The sequence below is a fragment of the Protopterus annectens genome, chromosome 8.part0, assembly GCF_019279795.1.
Source record: "Protopterus annectens isolate FY-2018-M chromosome 8.part0, PAN1.0, whole genome shotgun sequence".
NCBI lineage: Eukaryota > Metazoa > Chordata > Ceratodontiformes > Protopteridae > Protopterus > Protopterus annectens.
Window position 1 is genome coordinate 583,368,957 of NC_056741.1, and position 15,837 is coordinate 583,384,793.

The following is a 15,837-nucleotide window of genomic DNA, read 5'->3' on the forward strand; positions in this document are numbered from 1 at the left end:
AGCTGGGTCAGCTATAAAGTTCTTATGCAAACACTGGTGTTGGTTTTGCATCTTACATAACCTGTCAGGCATATTTAGTGCAGGGTGCTTAGAATTAGGTTCTAAGGAGGTATTCTCAAAAAACTACTCATAAGTCTCATTCACAGTTGAATCAACTGAAAGCATGGGCTGCTCTACATCCTGCAGCTTGTGATACTTTTCTGAGTTGCAGGAAGCTCCTGCACCCCCACCATCGTACTTGAACTGTTCCTACATCAACTTAATAGCTAAACAAAGGAGACATCTTCTTGGGGGAGCCTAAAGAGGCAGCACTGTCTGACTTAAAGCTTACAAGTATGTGTGTGTATCAGGTCTGAATTGGCCAGCTCTTCTTCTCCCAATTTTGAATCTAAGATTTCTTCTGGGGAAGGGACCCTTTCATTTTGGATAACTATCCCTGAGGTAGACTGGGTGGCATGTTAAAATAGGGGGTAACCCTCTGTAATGTTCATAGTTTTCTTTGCATAGCTTTTATAGTCAAATGACAGAGGTGCAGTGCTGCAGTCGGGTAAGGGGAATCCCTCACTGAACTTCTTGAGGAAGGCCAATTCCCTCCTGACAAACGTCATCTGGCTGCACTGGAACAAACAAAATATTACATTTTGAAGCCTGGCTTGTTACCCATGTTATGCAAACTGCAACTACCTGTCTCCGTAGGGGTTATAACAGAGGGAGTGATCACAGATGTCAGAACGTAGGCCAAGGATAGATGCACCTTAGCCTCACAGGAGGCAGGTTGGTTGCTAAGGCCTCATGTTTTCCACTAAACCTTCCTCTGATTTTCTATTTTCAATACTTGTGGTAGAACTTCATAGTCTATGTTCTCTCATCTGAGTTCTTAAAACTAGCTGGGGATGTCCCTTGGCCCAACACAAATGATTTGGAAAGCCAAGAAAAGCTCCAGGGTTTCTAACCTTCTCAGTAAAGTTGTTGTTGTTGTGTCTTTCGGCTTTTCCCGCTTAGGGGTCGCCACAGCAGAACCCGGTCCGCTAATGATTGGCAGTAGATTTTTATGTGCCGAGTTGCCAGCCCTGACACACAACCTTCAACGAAGGTACGCCCATTCACGCATGTCTCCACACAGAAGACGCTTTAGCTGAGAAGAAAGTACTTTTATTAAATAACTTATAGTGCAAACAACTGTTTACCTCATGTTGTTCTTCATCTACACAAAAAAAAACACAGTATGTGGTAGCACTGAAAGGAAATCTGTCTTCATCATGTATTTCTTGGTGACATATCAGAGAAGTTATTAGCCACCAAAATACCCAACAAACAACAAATACTCGTATAGAAGGACGCAATAAGCAGTATAATAATAAGAATTAAAGGCAAATACCAACAGGTACTTAGAGTTCTTTTCCCTGAAAGTGACCTGGAACTTGGACAAAACAGGCTATTCACTTCACCAGCAAAGAAAAAAATAAAGGTGTTATCCGTTACACTCTCGATACAGAGTTTCCCATTGACATCCTTGGCATGGAAGGTAACCTCATACCTTGATTAGGGGACGTCAGACTGCTCTAGAACTCTGAACAGATCAACATCCAGCTGTTCCTCAATTCCACTTCTTATGAATGCTCTGCAATGATGATACTGTAGGATGAACATCTCTCATCCCTCAATTTATTAGTACAAAGATTACAAGCTGTTACTTTCAAATTCTCTAGGTGTAAATCATCTCTATAGAAAACATTGTCACAAATGTGTGGCACTCTGTCAGTTTGCAGCAAGTTTTTTTTTCAGATGAGAATTAAAACTATGCTGCAAAAATTCTTTAAAGTTCCTCATTGTATACATTTACTACCACACTGGAAAATGCTTGTCTGGAAATGTTTTCATTAGGCTTTCTGAAGCAAGAAGGCTCTACAAAGTGCATGGTGGGTTGCAGAAAATACACAGCAGTCTGTAAATGCATATAATTACATACCTTAAAGCAATTACCTATAAGCATACTGGACTAAGCTAATGAATCTGCTGCTCACTGACTAGAAGAAAAAAAAATGACTACTACAAAATTACTTGTTTTTTTTTAACTCCCCAGTTCCATAAGGTATTCCTCAGATCCAAAATCAGTCTTAAACGTATACCACTCACAATGTTGGAAAAAGGTTATAGCAAAATACTGGAAAGATTCACATCTTCCACAGGTTGGAGGACTAAAACCGTTTATCATATGGAAGTTTCTACACGGTAACAGCAGCAGAAAGGCTGCTGTGTCTGTGAGCTGCTATACTAAACTGGCCCTTTACTTAGATCAGGTTAATAATTAATGCCAACATGTGCACTAAATTATTTAGAAGCCTTTATGATTATGTCTTCAGTCTAATGCATTCACTACTGCTTTATGACAGTAATATACGGAAAAGGAATATGTATTAGATAACTGTATATTTTTTAACAGCAGTCCAGAATGTCAGGTTTCGCCTTCCTTAATTTTAAGATTTAATATTTTGTGATGTATCCGCATTTATGAAAAATTTAATAAAAAACATGATACTTGTTAGACAATGTCAGTATATATTATTTAAATAGGCTAGCCAATTTTTTTCTTTGTCAAAGCATTTGACTTAGAAATCATAGGTTTATGGGTTCATAGTTTGGTACTAGGCTATCAGCCCTAGGGCCTATACAAGCCTAGCCATAACAATTCCCTGGCTATTTCTTCCCACACTATTTACTTCCCTGTTACTAGAGAGGTTTCTTTAGAAACAGATGTATGACACTGAGCAGAAATCATCACAGACTGTTTAAGGTTTGTCAGCAGTGGGACAACAGTAATAATTCATGAAACTGTATCAAAAGGAATGAGTGAAGCTTTATTCTATTCTTCCAGGAGGCATACATCTTCTGAATGTTTATGTACAAAAGGACAGGAAAGCGTATTTGTATGATGCACACTGTGTAACAGCAGATCTTTAAAAGTACAGACTCTTAAGAAGAATAAGGTTTCAACTAGAAATATGCACAATGTTATAAAAGACTTTCCTATGGACAACAGGCTTTCAATTATTGCTATGTAGATTACCTTACACAAATGTACTATCTTTCTTTGGAGAGGACCCTTGCACCAGTGTTACAACAAATGGAGGGAATCACAAGTTTATATGACTAATTTTATTCCTAAAACACAACAGTAATGGGAAAAGCTTTATTATGCTCTAGAAGTCTGTATCTGCAACTCAATATATTATGTAGGTCACTAGAGAAGTGGATAGCTAAGACAAGACCCCCTGCAGGACTGTATCATGAAAGCTTACCCACTACCTACACGGAGCAGTTACCACACACTAGTTAAGGAATGTGTGGATGGATGTCTGTGCCATGGCTTCAAGGGTTTGCTGCATATCATGACATGCAGCTATTTTTTTTTAAGTAGGCATTATTACTACTAAGTATGTATTCAAAGAAAGATACTTTAAGTCTTTACAAGACACTCAAAAATTAGTTATATCAGGTTTTCTGCAAATCCAATTACCTTGAATAAATATGTGCTGATGAAAAGGGTTTAGCCTTTGGTGAACTGGAATCCAACTTACTTGATAATTGTTCTTCAGTGTTGCAACCTCCTGCCTGTTACAATATAACTCATTTCAAGCATATATCATAACAACTTGGAATCATTTACCCCTTAAAATCCATGAGTTCTTAGACAAGTTTCAAAAGAACTTTACATAATTTAGTATGCAAATGTAGGTACCGGGCAAAACAAGCTATGATACAAGCTCCTTGAGAGGATATTTATGGCTTACAGCTTCTTATACACTCATTCTGCAGCACTGTAAAATTTATCGTGGACTGTATAAACCATAATGTGTATAAAGGCAGCTTCCAGTGTTGTTACACAGGAAGTGTATTCTATCAATGTAAGCACAGCAGTCTGTAGAATAAGCAAGTAACTTTCTTAAGACAAAATGTGTTCACTCTGGATATGTCCAGTGTCAACCTCCATTTGGTGCCTTTTTTTGGGGCTACAGAAATTTTCAGAAACAAATTTTGTACCATTTTATAGCTTTCTGCATCCATTGCACTGCCTTCTTTCTTTAAAGACAAACTCCATCTTAGAACTAAGACAATGTTTCTTTCACCCTGTCTTTGTTTTCATAGCTATTTTAACACCTCAAAATCACTCTAAGTGCTTCTTGTACAATTTTAATTTGTCTTCCACAGAGACCATGGAGCTTGACATATTAACGTGATCTTGTTTTCTTCAACTCTTTCTCTTTCCCATAATCCATTTCTAGTTTGCGTTATAGAAGTCATTCTAGACATAAGGAAGAAGTGGTGTATTCCCATCCCATTCAATACAATGGGATTAGTGTCAGCCACTGTCATCTTAAACACCTTCTGTAACACGTCTGCCGCTTTTCTATTCTGGAATTACCCTAATTTATGGGAGTCTCAGAACCTGTTTTATATTATACTAAGGAGTTTTCAGCTGCACCCAAAAAGTAACCAAGTTGGAGGCCTTTTTCAAAGTATTCTTTTGTAGTCCAAGCTGAACTGACAGAACCCCCCCCCCACACACACATACACACACACACACACACACACACACACACACACACACACACACACACACACACTATTCTTGAGGTGCCAAAACTTCCACTGCACCAAGAGATTCTTACAGTTTCATTTGTATGTGACAGCTACAGCTGAAAAGGAAGCAACTTTAAAATCATTCTGTTCTCCAGTGGGAATATTTTTTCCTGAATGTGTAGAAAATGCTTTACTATCTTCATATGTTTTATACTTTATTAATTAACATTTGTTAACCAGGTTTGTTCGACTGAGCAAAGGCCCATTTTCAGCTGAGACCCAGGGAGAAAAGCTCCAAGCAGTACATTTTTAAATACAGGTTCAAATAGATATTACAAATTGCTAATATTACAATGCCATTCTTATAAGGTGGTCACACAGCATACAAAGGAATTATCAGAATTACAGAGAACAAATATACGAGTCAGCAGGCAATGAGGAAGATGAAAACAACAGTTCATAATTGTGATTTGGTTATATACTGAACTTAGGATATAGAGTAGGACATAAGTAAACTCAGGAAGTGGATTAAACAGTAGAAAATTAGGGTGAACAGCTCGGGCAGAATAGAAAGGACATGGGAGAGTGAGGTGAAGGGTAGGTAGAGAGTCAGGTTGGGCTTTGGCAAGAGCAAATCCATGAGTTTAACAGTGTTTCCTTTAAAGCTTTTTTGAGGGAGTTAGTATTGGGTAAAGTTCTACCGTTCAGAGAAAGTTTGTTTCAAGTTGAGACAACTGAGTAGGTATACAAGTGTTGTCTGATTGTTATTTTTGGAGGTTGTAGATTTCTAAGGATCATAGGAAGTTACTAGGCTATTGGCCCTGAAACCCTTACAAGCCTAGCCAAGAATATAGCCCATGTTCCCACAAGTCAGCGTCCGATGCCCCTGTCCGGCAGGGACACTAAGAGGGATAGGTCAAAGGTACGTAAAGAGCGGTTAGGTGTATATAGGGAGATGAGGGAGGAAATGGCAGGACAGAAGGAAGGTTTGTTGAAGATAGTGTGTGTAAGCAGCAGTTGGGGTAAGTAGGAGCTGGTGGGGAAATTCAAGCCAATTTAGTGTTTGGAGCGAGAGGCAGCGGTGAGAATTGTGGGGTTAATTTGCAGTGAACCTAGCAATTTTTTTGTAAGTGAGTTCAAGTTTGGTATTTAAAGAGGACTGTAGGTTGGTCAGGACAGATGAAGCATAAAAAAACACTAGGAATAAGGTAGGCATAGGAAAGGGAGAGTCTAGAGTCATTACAGATGATTTTTTTTTCATCTGTAAAGCAGGTTCAGTTTCTGGTGTGTCTTCTTAATATAGTATTGAATTTGCAAATCAAACTTAAGTTGCTCATCAATGACTGCACCTAGTAGCTTGGTATGTTGTTCACCGTTAATGACACTGTTGTTGAGTGATGTGATAGTAAATGATGGTTTGAGTTGAAAAAGACATTTAGGAAGAAAAAGGAAAAAGTTTTTTTTTTTTTTTTGGATTAAGAATGAGTTGATTATTGAATAAACAGTTTTCTGTAGAGTTGTAGGGATGTTACATTAAAGACTAGAGGTCTGAGAGAGTATGAGGTACAGATGATAGTGGAGTCATTTGCATATTGTATAAGAGAAGAGTGAGAACAGGCAGTATTGTAGAGTGTTTGTGAAAATATTAAATAGTAGTGGTTCAAGAATGGAGCCTTGAGGCACTCCTTTATTAACAGGGAGGAAGGAAGAGAACCATCTGACAGACTGCTGTCTATTGGTGAGGTAGCTTGAGAACCATTTGAGAGTGGGATGACAGAGACTGAGATCTGACAATTTGGAAAGGACCTTGGGGTGGGAGACAGTGTCAGAGTCTTTGGAAAGATCTACAACTAGACAGGAGACACGTTTATTATTGTCTCTAGCATGTGAGATGGTTTCTGTAAAGGAAATAAGAGCAGTAGTTGTGCTGTGGTTAGGGCAAAAGCCATGTTGGGTAGGAGTGAGTAAGCTTTTGTGAAGAAGACAGTCCATGATTTGCCTATGTATACATTTTTCTAGTATTTTTGAGAAGGAGACAGAATAGCTATGGGCCAGTAGTTGGAAAGGTCAGTAGAGTGTCCACCTTTGTGGACTGGTATTGTGCAGAGTAGTTTCCAGGTAGAGGGAACAGAAGATTCTTGGATTGATCGATTAATTAGAATAGAGACAGAGGTGGCTACAAACTTCAGAAAGTAGGGTGGAAGTCTATCAGCAGAGGAAGAGCATGGCTTTAGCTTGCTGTGTAGAGTTTTTATGTAGGCAGTGGGAACAGGACTGAGTGAGAAGGTGGTGTTGTGGTCAGAGGGAGGGAGAATTAGGGAGGTTGGAAGTGTTTCCATTGTGTGTTAATATGCTGATGGAGTCGAAATAAGAGTTAAGAATGGTGGCGGTTTCAAGAGGAGAGTTGTTGGAACAAGGGTTAGGTGTAGTGGGTCTACCAGGAAAAAGAATGTTGTTAACTGGAAAAAGAATGTTGTTGTGTTCCAGAAATTTGTAGGATTACTGTGATGGCTAGATTGAGGTTTTAGATAGAAGCTTTTCTTGTCATTAAGGAGATTTTTTAGTGAGGTTAAGAAATTCTTTGCACTATTGGTGGTGTATAGGGGATTTAGATTTTTGTCAAGTTTTCCATGCATCATCTCTTCTGAGCATGAGGGAGCATGTGGCTTGTGTAATCCAGGGTGTTAGTAGAGATTTTACTCTTATTTTCCTGGGGGAGCAAGAGAGTTAAGGATTTCTAAGAAAATACTGAATTTGTGAACAGCGTAATCTAGGGGTAAGTGGAAGAGAAAGGACCAGTTAAAGGAGGAGAGTCTGTCATTGAATACCTCAGGGTTAAAGTTACAGAGCTTTCAACAATCTTTGTATTTGTGAGGTCTAAAGTGTTGTAGGAAGCATCTCTGAAAGCATATGGGAGAATGGTAGTTAAGTACATCAGGTAATGTTATGGGGTTGTGATAGAGGTTTGGATTGGAGACAAAAATCCATTCAGGCACAGATCGTAGTTTAGCAGTCTTGCTATAATGGGTGGGGGATTGTGATAAATTGTGAGAAACCATGAAGATTTATGTTACAGTTAGGGAAGTCAGTGGTTTGGGTTTGCCGGTCAATGGTGACATTCCCTAATAAGACAGTTTCATTAGGTATGGAGTCAGTGATTCAAGAGAGAACCTGTTCAAGTAGAGGGATACTGTTGCCTGGGGGGGATATATACAGAAGCAACCGTAAGTTTCTTATAATTACTGAGTCTACAGTTTACCATTAAAAGTTAAGCAGGGTGAAAGTTGAGGAGTGTGACTGATACAGGGGAAAAATTAATTTGGCCTGAGTAAAGTATAGCAACACTTCCTCCTTTTTTGTGGACCCTATCAAGGTGGAAAATGTTGTAATCAGGGGGTAGGACTTCTTTGTCAGTGTTGTGAGGTTCAGACCAAGTTTATGTGACAGTCATTATGTCAGGGGAATATTAGCTAATCCAAGAGTGAAATTCACTGACTTTATTAAGGATGCTGTGTATATTCAGGGAGTATAAACTCAAGCACTTGGGAGTGGTAATTGGGATGAAAGGAAGGTGGAGGAGGAGGCAGGGTGACAGATGAGGAGGTGGACAGGGGACCTGGGTTAGGGTGGATATCTCCAGATAAGAGTTATGTTTTGTTGAAGTGTGTGAGAGTTGGAATCTTACACCAGTATGAGAGGAATTTATGCTTAGTTTTAAGAGGGTAAGATGGGTGGAGGGCTAGTTTGATCTTTTGTAAGAGGGGATTAGCGTCATCAAATAAGAAGGAAGTAATTAAGTGATGGTTTGGAGTTTGAAAGTGTGTAAGAGGGTGAGTCAGACTGAGGCGATAGTGTAAGGATTATAATTTATTATGATAGGAGGATAGGTGTGACAGTAGAAGAAGTATGGGGGCTGTGAGAAAGACAGATAGCTTGTTAAGAGTTGGGAAGGACACTACACTAAGAGAGGTGAGAGTTAGAGGGAGGAGAAGTACAGAAGAGTAGGCATGACAGTGTATGAAGGTAGAGGAAAGTGGACAGGTGAGTCTGGTGTCAGAATGAAACAAAATTTGTGTAGTGTGAGGTGGGGAAGGGTTTGAAAGACTGACAGAATGTGGGGTAGGACAAGTAGAAAACGGAAAATACAGATTTTATTCTTAAAAGTAATAGGCTATAGTGCTGTAGGCGGTACAGGGTAGTGAGTGGAGTTTGAAGCTGTGATTTGTTCAGTGTGATAGATAGATGGGAATTTTGAGGAGATTAGGGGAGCAGAGTGAGCTCAAGCATAGCGAGGGTGAATGGAGCAGGTTGACCCACGAGGAGCAGACTAAGCAGCAAAAACCTGTCTGTTCAACAGGTCAGTGCCAGCTTTAAAGCATTTATTAACTAAGAAAGCCACTTCAAATCTGCATGACATTCAAGCAGTAAAAAAAAAATTGTATGGGAGTTTGCTGGGACTCGAAACCTACTGCTGCTGGTTTCAAGTGGATTCTCTTGTAAAACACAGCAGTTGTGTATAAATTTAAATGAGCCAAATAATGATAAGAGTGACTACAAGCAGGGACGTATGGTGGGGAGGGGAGAGAATGCTATTGCAATCCACTTAGTGTGCATGCCATTACCCTAAAGCCCACAAAAAAGCACAAGATATGTTACATTAAGAGTCCATAGTTTATTGGGGATAACATATGTTGAGTCAACTTAGGAATAGAGCCCAAAAAACTTGCTAGCTGAGACTCACCAGAGAAGTTACAGTGTAAAACACAGGCAAACAATCCAGTTGCTTGAAGACAGACTCGTGTTTTCCACATTAGGCCAACTGTAATGTCCAAATGTGTAGTCTTAACAAGTCCCGTTAATTCTTCTAGCAGACATCTCTATAAAGCTAACTGTTTCTCCAAATGACTTGTACAGAATCTACATAACTCTTGTCCAACCTTCCATTATGACCATAAGTTCCATAACGGAGCTGAATTCTGTAGAAAGTGACACACATATTTCCTGCAACAGCATACCCACCCCAAACAATTAAGCCAAGCCTTTTCTCTCCACAGGATGCACACAGATAATACCTGAATTTACTAAATTGTGATAAATGAACTAACATCATGTTCTTTTCTTCCCCTTATCAAGTTATGATTACAACAAATATGAACAACTTTCTATTCCTTAACTTTGAATAAGGCAGAGATGTCTTGTGACATTATATTTTCTATCTTTTCCTGTTATGCTGTTCATTTAGTGATTTGTTAAATTACAGCAAAATCACTCTTCTACAAACCTGGGTCCCTGTTTACATACACGCACACACACATAGGCACAGACAGACAGAAATGCACTTGTATTCATAGCTACAGTGCTTCTGATTTCCTTTTCCCAATGCACACATATGCTAAAGCAAATTCTGTTGTATATCATGGTTGCCGTAAATGGTCACATTTACTTTGTATAACAGAAAATGCTCATGCACTCCACCTGTGTAAGGACTGACTCAAAGTCAGTGGGGGATGTCTCTTTCCATGGATCTGTGTACAAGATACTCATGTCACAAGAAAGTATAAAAGACCTTCTTATAAACAGTATCAGTGTACCTAGTTGATAGGGCTGTCACCTGTCTGTTTCTGTAGAGCAGTCTTGATTTGGGAAATTGTGTCCTATGGGAAGCAGGGCAGACAAAAATGGTACATGTGCTGATACTTTACAAGAAAAAATATTTTCTGACTTTACTCTAAATGTTGGAGAAATCTTTGATAAGTCATCTTAATATATAATGTAGTATAAAAAATTGAAAGCTTAACATTTCAGTATGGTGATGTGCTTATGTCAACTTGCCAGAAGAGGTGAAAACTGCCATTGAACCCCTGACTGTTTTACTTGCTTCATTTTGTTTTGAAATACATGGCTACATTAGAAGCAGCTGTGAATCAGTGTAAGTTCTCCTCAAGCCTGTAGTGAAGACAGTGGAAATAGTTTCACATCTCTGTTTTGTTTATAGCAGCTGCTGTGTTCCTGATATCAGCAGGACTAATTGCCAGTATAAAATTGTGACCAGTACTGGCAGGGTGTAGCATTCAAAAGACATGCATGCGTAAATGGGCATGCCTTCATTGAAGGTTGGGCGTCGAGCTAGCACCTTGGCGTTTCGTAAAAATCTACTGCCAAGCATTAGCGGACCAGAGTTCCACTGTGGCGACCCCTTACTGGGAAAAAGTCAAAAGACAAACAACTGGCAGGGTAAACTACAGACGTATCTGTGTCTGTGGTATGTCATGCAGCTGGAGACAAATTCCTCTGTAAAGTAAAAATAGTGGGTGGGCTTTTCCTTCCCTTGATTCCAAGACAAGAAAATGAGCTCCAGACAAGTGGAGTACCTCAGGGTTCAGTCCTGGGACCACTCTTGTTTGGCATCTACTTCTCTGAAGTACAGGCCAACACTAAGGGACTCTGGCTAACAAAGTTCGCAGATGACTACAAATTGGGAGCCATTATTGAATCCCCAAATGATGTGGATATTCTACAAATGTGCTTTACAGAAACATGGGCTTTACAGAAACAAATGCCTGGTGCCAGAGCCATGGGCTCAAGCTTAATGCCAAGAAATGTATAGTTATCCCCTTTGGAAAAAAACATGTACCCATGAATTACCACATAGGTGGCAGGACACTAAACAACAAAAGTGTGATGAGAGACTTAGGGACACAGGTGGACAGTGGTCTCACTTTCGATAACCACATCGCCACAACAGTCAGGAAATTCTTCTATGTGGCACACCTCATCACTAAGGGCTTTTCATCCAGAAAAAAGGAGGTCATTGTCCCACTGTACTCATCCCTCATTAGACCCATTATAGAGTATAATGCCCCGTTTGGTATGTACCTCACAAGACATCTGCAACAGCTGGAAAGACCACAGAAATACCTCACTAAAAGAATCACAGGCCTAAAGCAGATGCCATATGCTGACCGTCTAAAAAAAACTCCAGCTATACTCTGTGGCATATTGTCTAATCAGAGGCGATCTCTGCTTAACATACAAGGCCATGTCAAACCCTGAGCTGTTGGACATGCTCCACTTAAAAAAATCCCAATCCCTCAGAGCCACACGCTCCAGGGATCTAAACCTTGTCATCACAATGAACAAAACATGCTGGAGGGATAGGTTCCTGGAATAGACTGCCCATACATGTCAAGCAGAGCGCCTCCTTGGCCCTCTTCAAAAGGAACCTTGATGATTGGATGGGAGATAGGAAATTCACCCCCGGGATCATGTCAGTCGCCCTGCTAGACAGGGGTCCAGAGAAGTAAATATTGTGGGAAGAAATATCCAAGGAATTGTTATGGCTAGGCTTGCATAGGACCTAGGGCCGATAGCCTAGTACCAACCTATGAAAAAGTACAAGCAGGTTTCCGGTACCTACACAATACTGGAACCATACTGTAGGGAGATATGTAACCTAAGGGTTGAGTTACACTGTAAGAGAAAATGGAGTTTTCCTTCAAGAAACCGTAAGCTAGTTCCAGGGTGATGTATAATTTGTGGAGGGGAGGTGTGAAAAACTAGTTCCTTGGTAGATTTCTTGCAAAGAAAAACTTGCATAACTCCTTGAAGTTACTGGCAGTATCAACCTGTATGAAATAAACTGCTAACTTTGATGCAATAAGATAACTTCACCCTCCTCCCAACAATAGAGGGCAGCTGCTGAGGGAGAAGGAAGCACAGAAGTAATTTAGTTTAGACTGCAATGTTTTCAGAGGTGCTCTATGTTGCTTCTTGTCCTGCACTTATTACTGTATAACTGGGAAAAGCCGAAAGAAACAACAACTCTACTATTTCATACTGCAATGCCTCTTAGGTGCTATAATATTGCTGGCTACCTGCAGAAAAGTAGCACAAAACATCATCTCTGTGGCAAGTTAATCTTTTGTCTTTTTTTATGTCCATTCATCAGTAGCATAGAAATGGTGGGGTGAAGGGGGCCTGAGCCCTAGCCGCACGGTGTTACAGAGCACAATCCTGAGGTGATACTTCTGCATTTTTCTTTCTGTACCGGCATTTCTGAATGTCGGTAGAGAAAGCAACTTGAAAACTTCTTTTGTTTTCTCTTCTCTTCCAATGAAGAGCTGTGCCTGGGAGGGAACATGTGCGTCAGACTGCCAGGAGCTGTCTATCGGAGCTGTGTTTTTTGCTCATTCAAAGAAGAGCTGTGGAAGGGATGGGACATGTGCTTCAGACAGCAGTGAGCAGTCTATTGCAGCTGCCCTTTTTTTTTTTTTTCTTCAGTTTGGGGTGGGTCACTAGTTCAGGGACTGGCACAGTGCACTGGTTAAGCCAGCTATACCTCTGTCATGCATAACCTTCTCCACTGGCTGATTAAATATGGTACCTGGGTTCAAAGGGGCATCTCAAACCATTGCCTTCGCTCTATCTATGAAAGGCTGGGTCCTAAGTCAAGTATACCTTCTAGAAGTATAAATAAACATTGAAGAGCCATCACCAAAAAAACTAAAACACAAAACAGCTATAGCCACCCCTTTCTTTATTTATTAAAATATTTTTCTGGAATACAAATGCAAAGCTTTCACCATGAGTATTAAAACACAAAAAGCTTAATTTTTAATAATAAGATCAACTAAACAATTAAAAAATCATATGGCACACAAAATTAAAAAATAAAGAAAAAGAAAATCAGCAACAGTATACCATATTATACCGTATCAAAGCCTTAACAGGTAAGTTAGCATTCAAATCAAAAGGAAAAACAGTACTACAATTAAGAATGTACATTGTCTCTCAACATTTTCCAAGTACTGGACTCAACAAATTTTACCAAATGAATTAAATTTGTGTAACTTTGACATGGAATGTGTTTATAACATTTCTTGTTCCTGTAGGTTGCATCATATTGGAGGTACAACCTGTATGTTTAAAGAACATGTGGGTATATATATATATATATATATATATATATATATATATATATATATATTTGCTATTGTTTATTCAAACGGAAAAACATTTTCCGTTCAAATAAACGAATGGTAATACAGAACGTAAAAAAATAACTTTGACAATGTTGAACCAAACGCTTGACGCATTTGACTCGACATTGTTGTCGAAACCACCACGTGATAGGCATATAGGGGCTGATGTAAATCAAACACCTATACGGCTATCACATTTTTGCAGCGAACTCCATGCAGATAGTCGATTTACACTTATGTGAATGCAGTTGTGCATTCGCATAAGTGGAGTCGACTATCTGGTGCAAAACTGTTTGTGCGTTCGACATTCTGATTTTTGGCACATTGCAGCTGATAGACTGTCATTCGCACAAACAATAGTAAAACATATATAATGTGTATATATATATATATATATATATATATATATATATATATATATATATGTCGCTTAAGCTTAAGAGACAGAACAGACAAATGGTTTAACATAACTGATTGAACCACATTTCCTCTAACACAGCATAACTTAATAAAAAATACTGAGAAATGTTTTTTTGCAGAGGGGGTAAGTCCCCTACACCCCCAAAGGCAAACATAAAAATTCCATAACCGCACTACAGTGGAAGAAAGGGAAAACACTGTGAAGTGCACCAGATCACGCAGTCCAATACACAGTGATAAAGTAAACTGCAATATTACTTCTAACTCTATAATAAAGCTAATACCAGTGATCAAAAAATCATACACTTCCCTAATGATAAGAGTTATAACTGGTAAAATGTAGTACATAGTTTCATTACATCACATTTTTAGACCACTTTAAGATCAGATTAACTGATTGTTTGATCACCTGAACAGAACTCATACATATATAGATCTATGTTAGATTATGGCAGTTCCGATATTCATATGGCCGAGATCATACGATCAAAGTTTCGAAACTTCAAACAATAAAAATTTTAAAAAATTATATTTTTTAACGTGTTTTCAGTGGGCAAGCCCACTGCATCCCCACACCCCCTGCTAATTAAATATACCAACTCTGAGATCGCACTACATTGTGGAAAAGGGTACATTTCCAATCACATTCTGTACTGCTCTCGCAATTCAAAATGTTCAAAGTTTTGAAACTTCAATCACATGGTCCAGATCATATGATTTTCGAAGTTTTGAAACTTTGATAATCTTTTAGGGATCCATACATATATACATATAGCAGAAAACAGTACAAGTCTGTTGCTCCCCACCTACAACAGTCACAGTTATCCAAGGCAACTATATTCTTGGGGGGAATAAGATGATAATGTCTGCTGATCATCACATCAGTATCTATACTCAAGAAGACAACTGTATTGAGACAGAAGTATTCCTCTTCAAAGAAAGACATAAGGAAAGTAAACCATTGTTTTGAGGAGAAAATAGTACTGTATGTGAAAATCGCCGTGATAAACTTTTTGGTAACATCTGATGGCCAGTGTCACTGACATTCAGCTAGAACTGTATAACCTCCTTCACAATGCAGCTGCAATCCAGGCCTAAGCATATGTCATCACTTGCTTTGGCTAATGCATCAGTGAACATCTGTTACAATAAGATAAGATGGACTAGACTCTTAAATTTTGTTTCTGTATCCCTGCTTGAACACTCTACTAAATCATTATCAATAATGTTTACTTAAAGCATTATTTAGGTGTATGGATTAAAAGGATTCTGTTATGGCAGCTAAGGACATGTAGGAAGAAACTAAACAAATGATGATACAAGAATTGAGAAACTGGATATTCGGTTTATGAACATAGACAGTAAGATACAAGCATGACCATGTTTTTAGTCCCCTTAGTCTTATCCACATGCCAGGCATATTTTTATCAATCAAAGAAGAAGTTGTAGATGATAATAATAGTGAGCTGAAGTAATTTACTTGGGAGGGGAAGGTGCAAGAGTTAAGTGGTATAAGCTAATTCTCACTAAAACCACGGTGGTTTAGCGTTACCTAGTAAGAAGATGTACTTTACAGCACTGCATCCAAGGTTCACATACATAACTCAAGCAGAAGGTTATAAATCAAAGTGGAAAGGATGAGGATAATGATGAAACAAGCGGGGAGTTTGAGAGATAGAGAGAGACTAGAATTTTGGTTGGGTGCAGGTCATTAAGGAGATACTGACAAGCATACAAAATACTATATTCATAAGCTAGCAGAAAGTATTCTAAGAACTAAGTCAGTGTGGGAATGCACAGCAGAGATTTGACCAATAGAGATGCCTGCAAGCAGGGGTGTGCAGAAAACAGAAAA

The 15,837-nt window shown here is 39.0% G+C and overlaps 1 protein-coding gene across 6 annotated transcripts in view; it reads right to left on the reverse strand.

The window, feature by feature from the left end:
* Nucleotides 1-15,837, reverse strand: part of FLAD1 (flavin adenine dinucleotide synthetase 1) — a 996,688-nt gene that overhangs the window by 341,509 nt on the left and 639,342 nt on the right. The window lies entirely within an intron of this gene.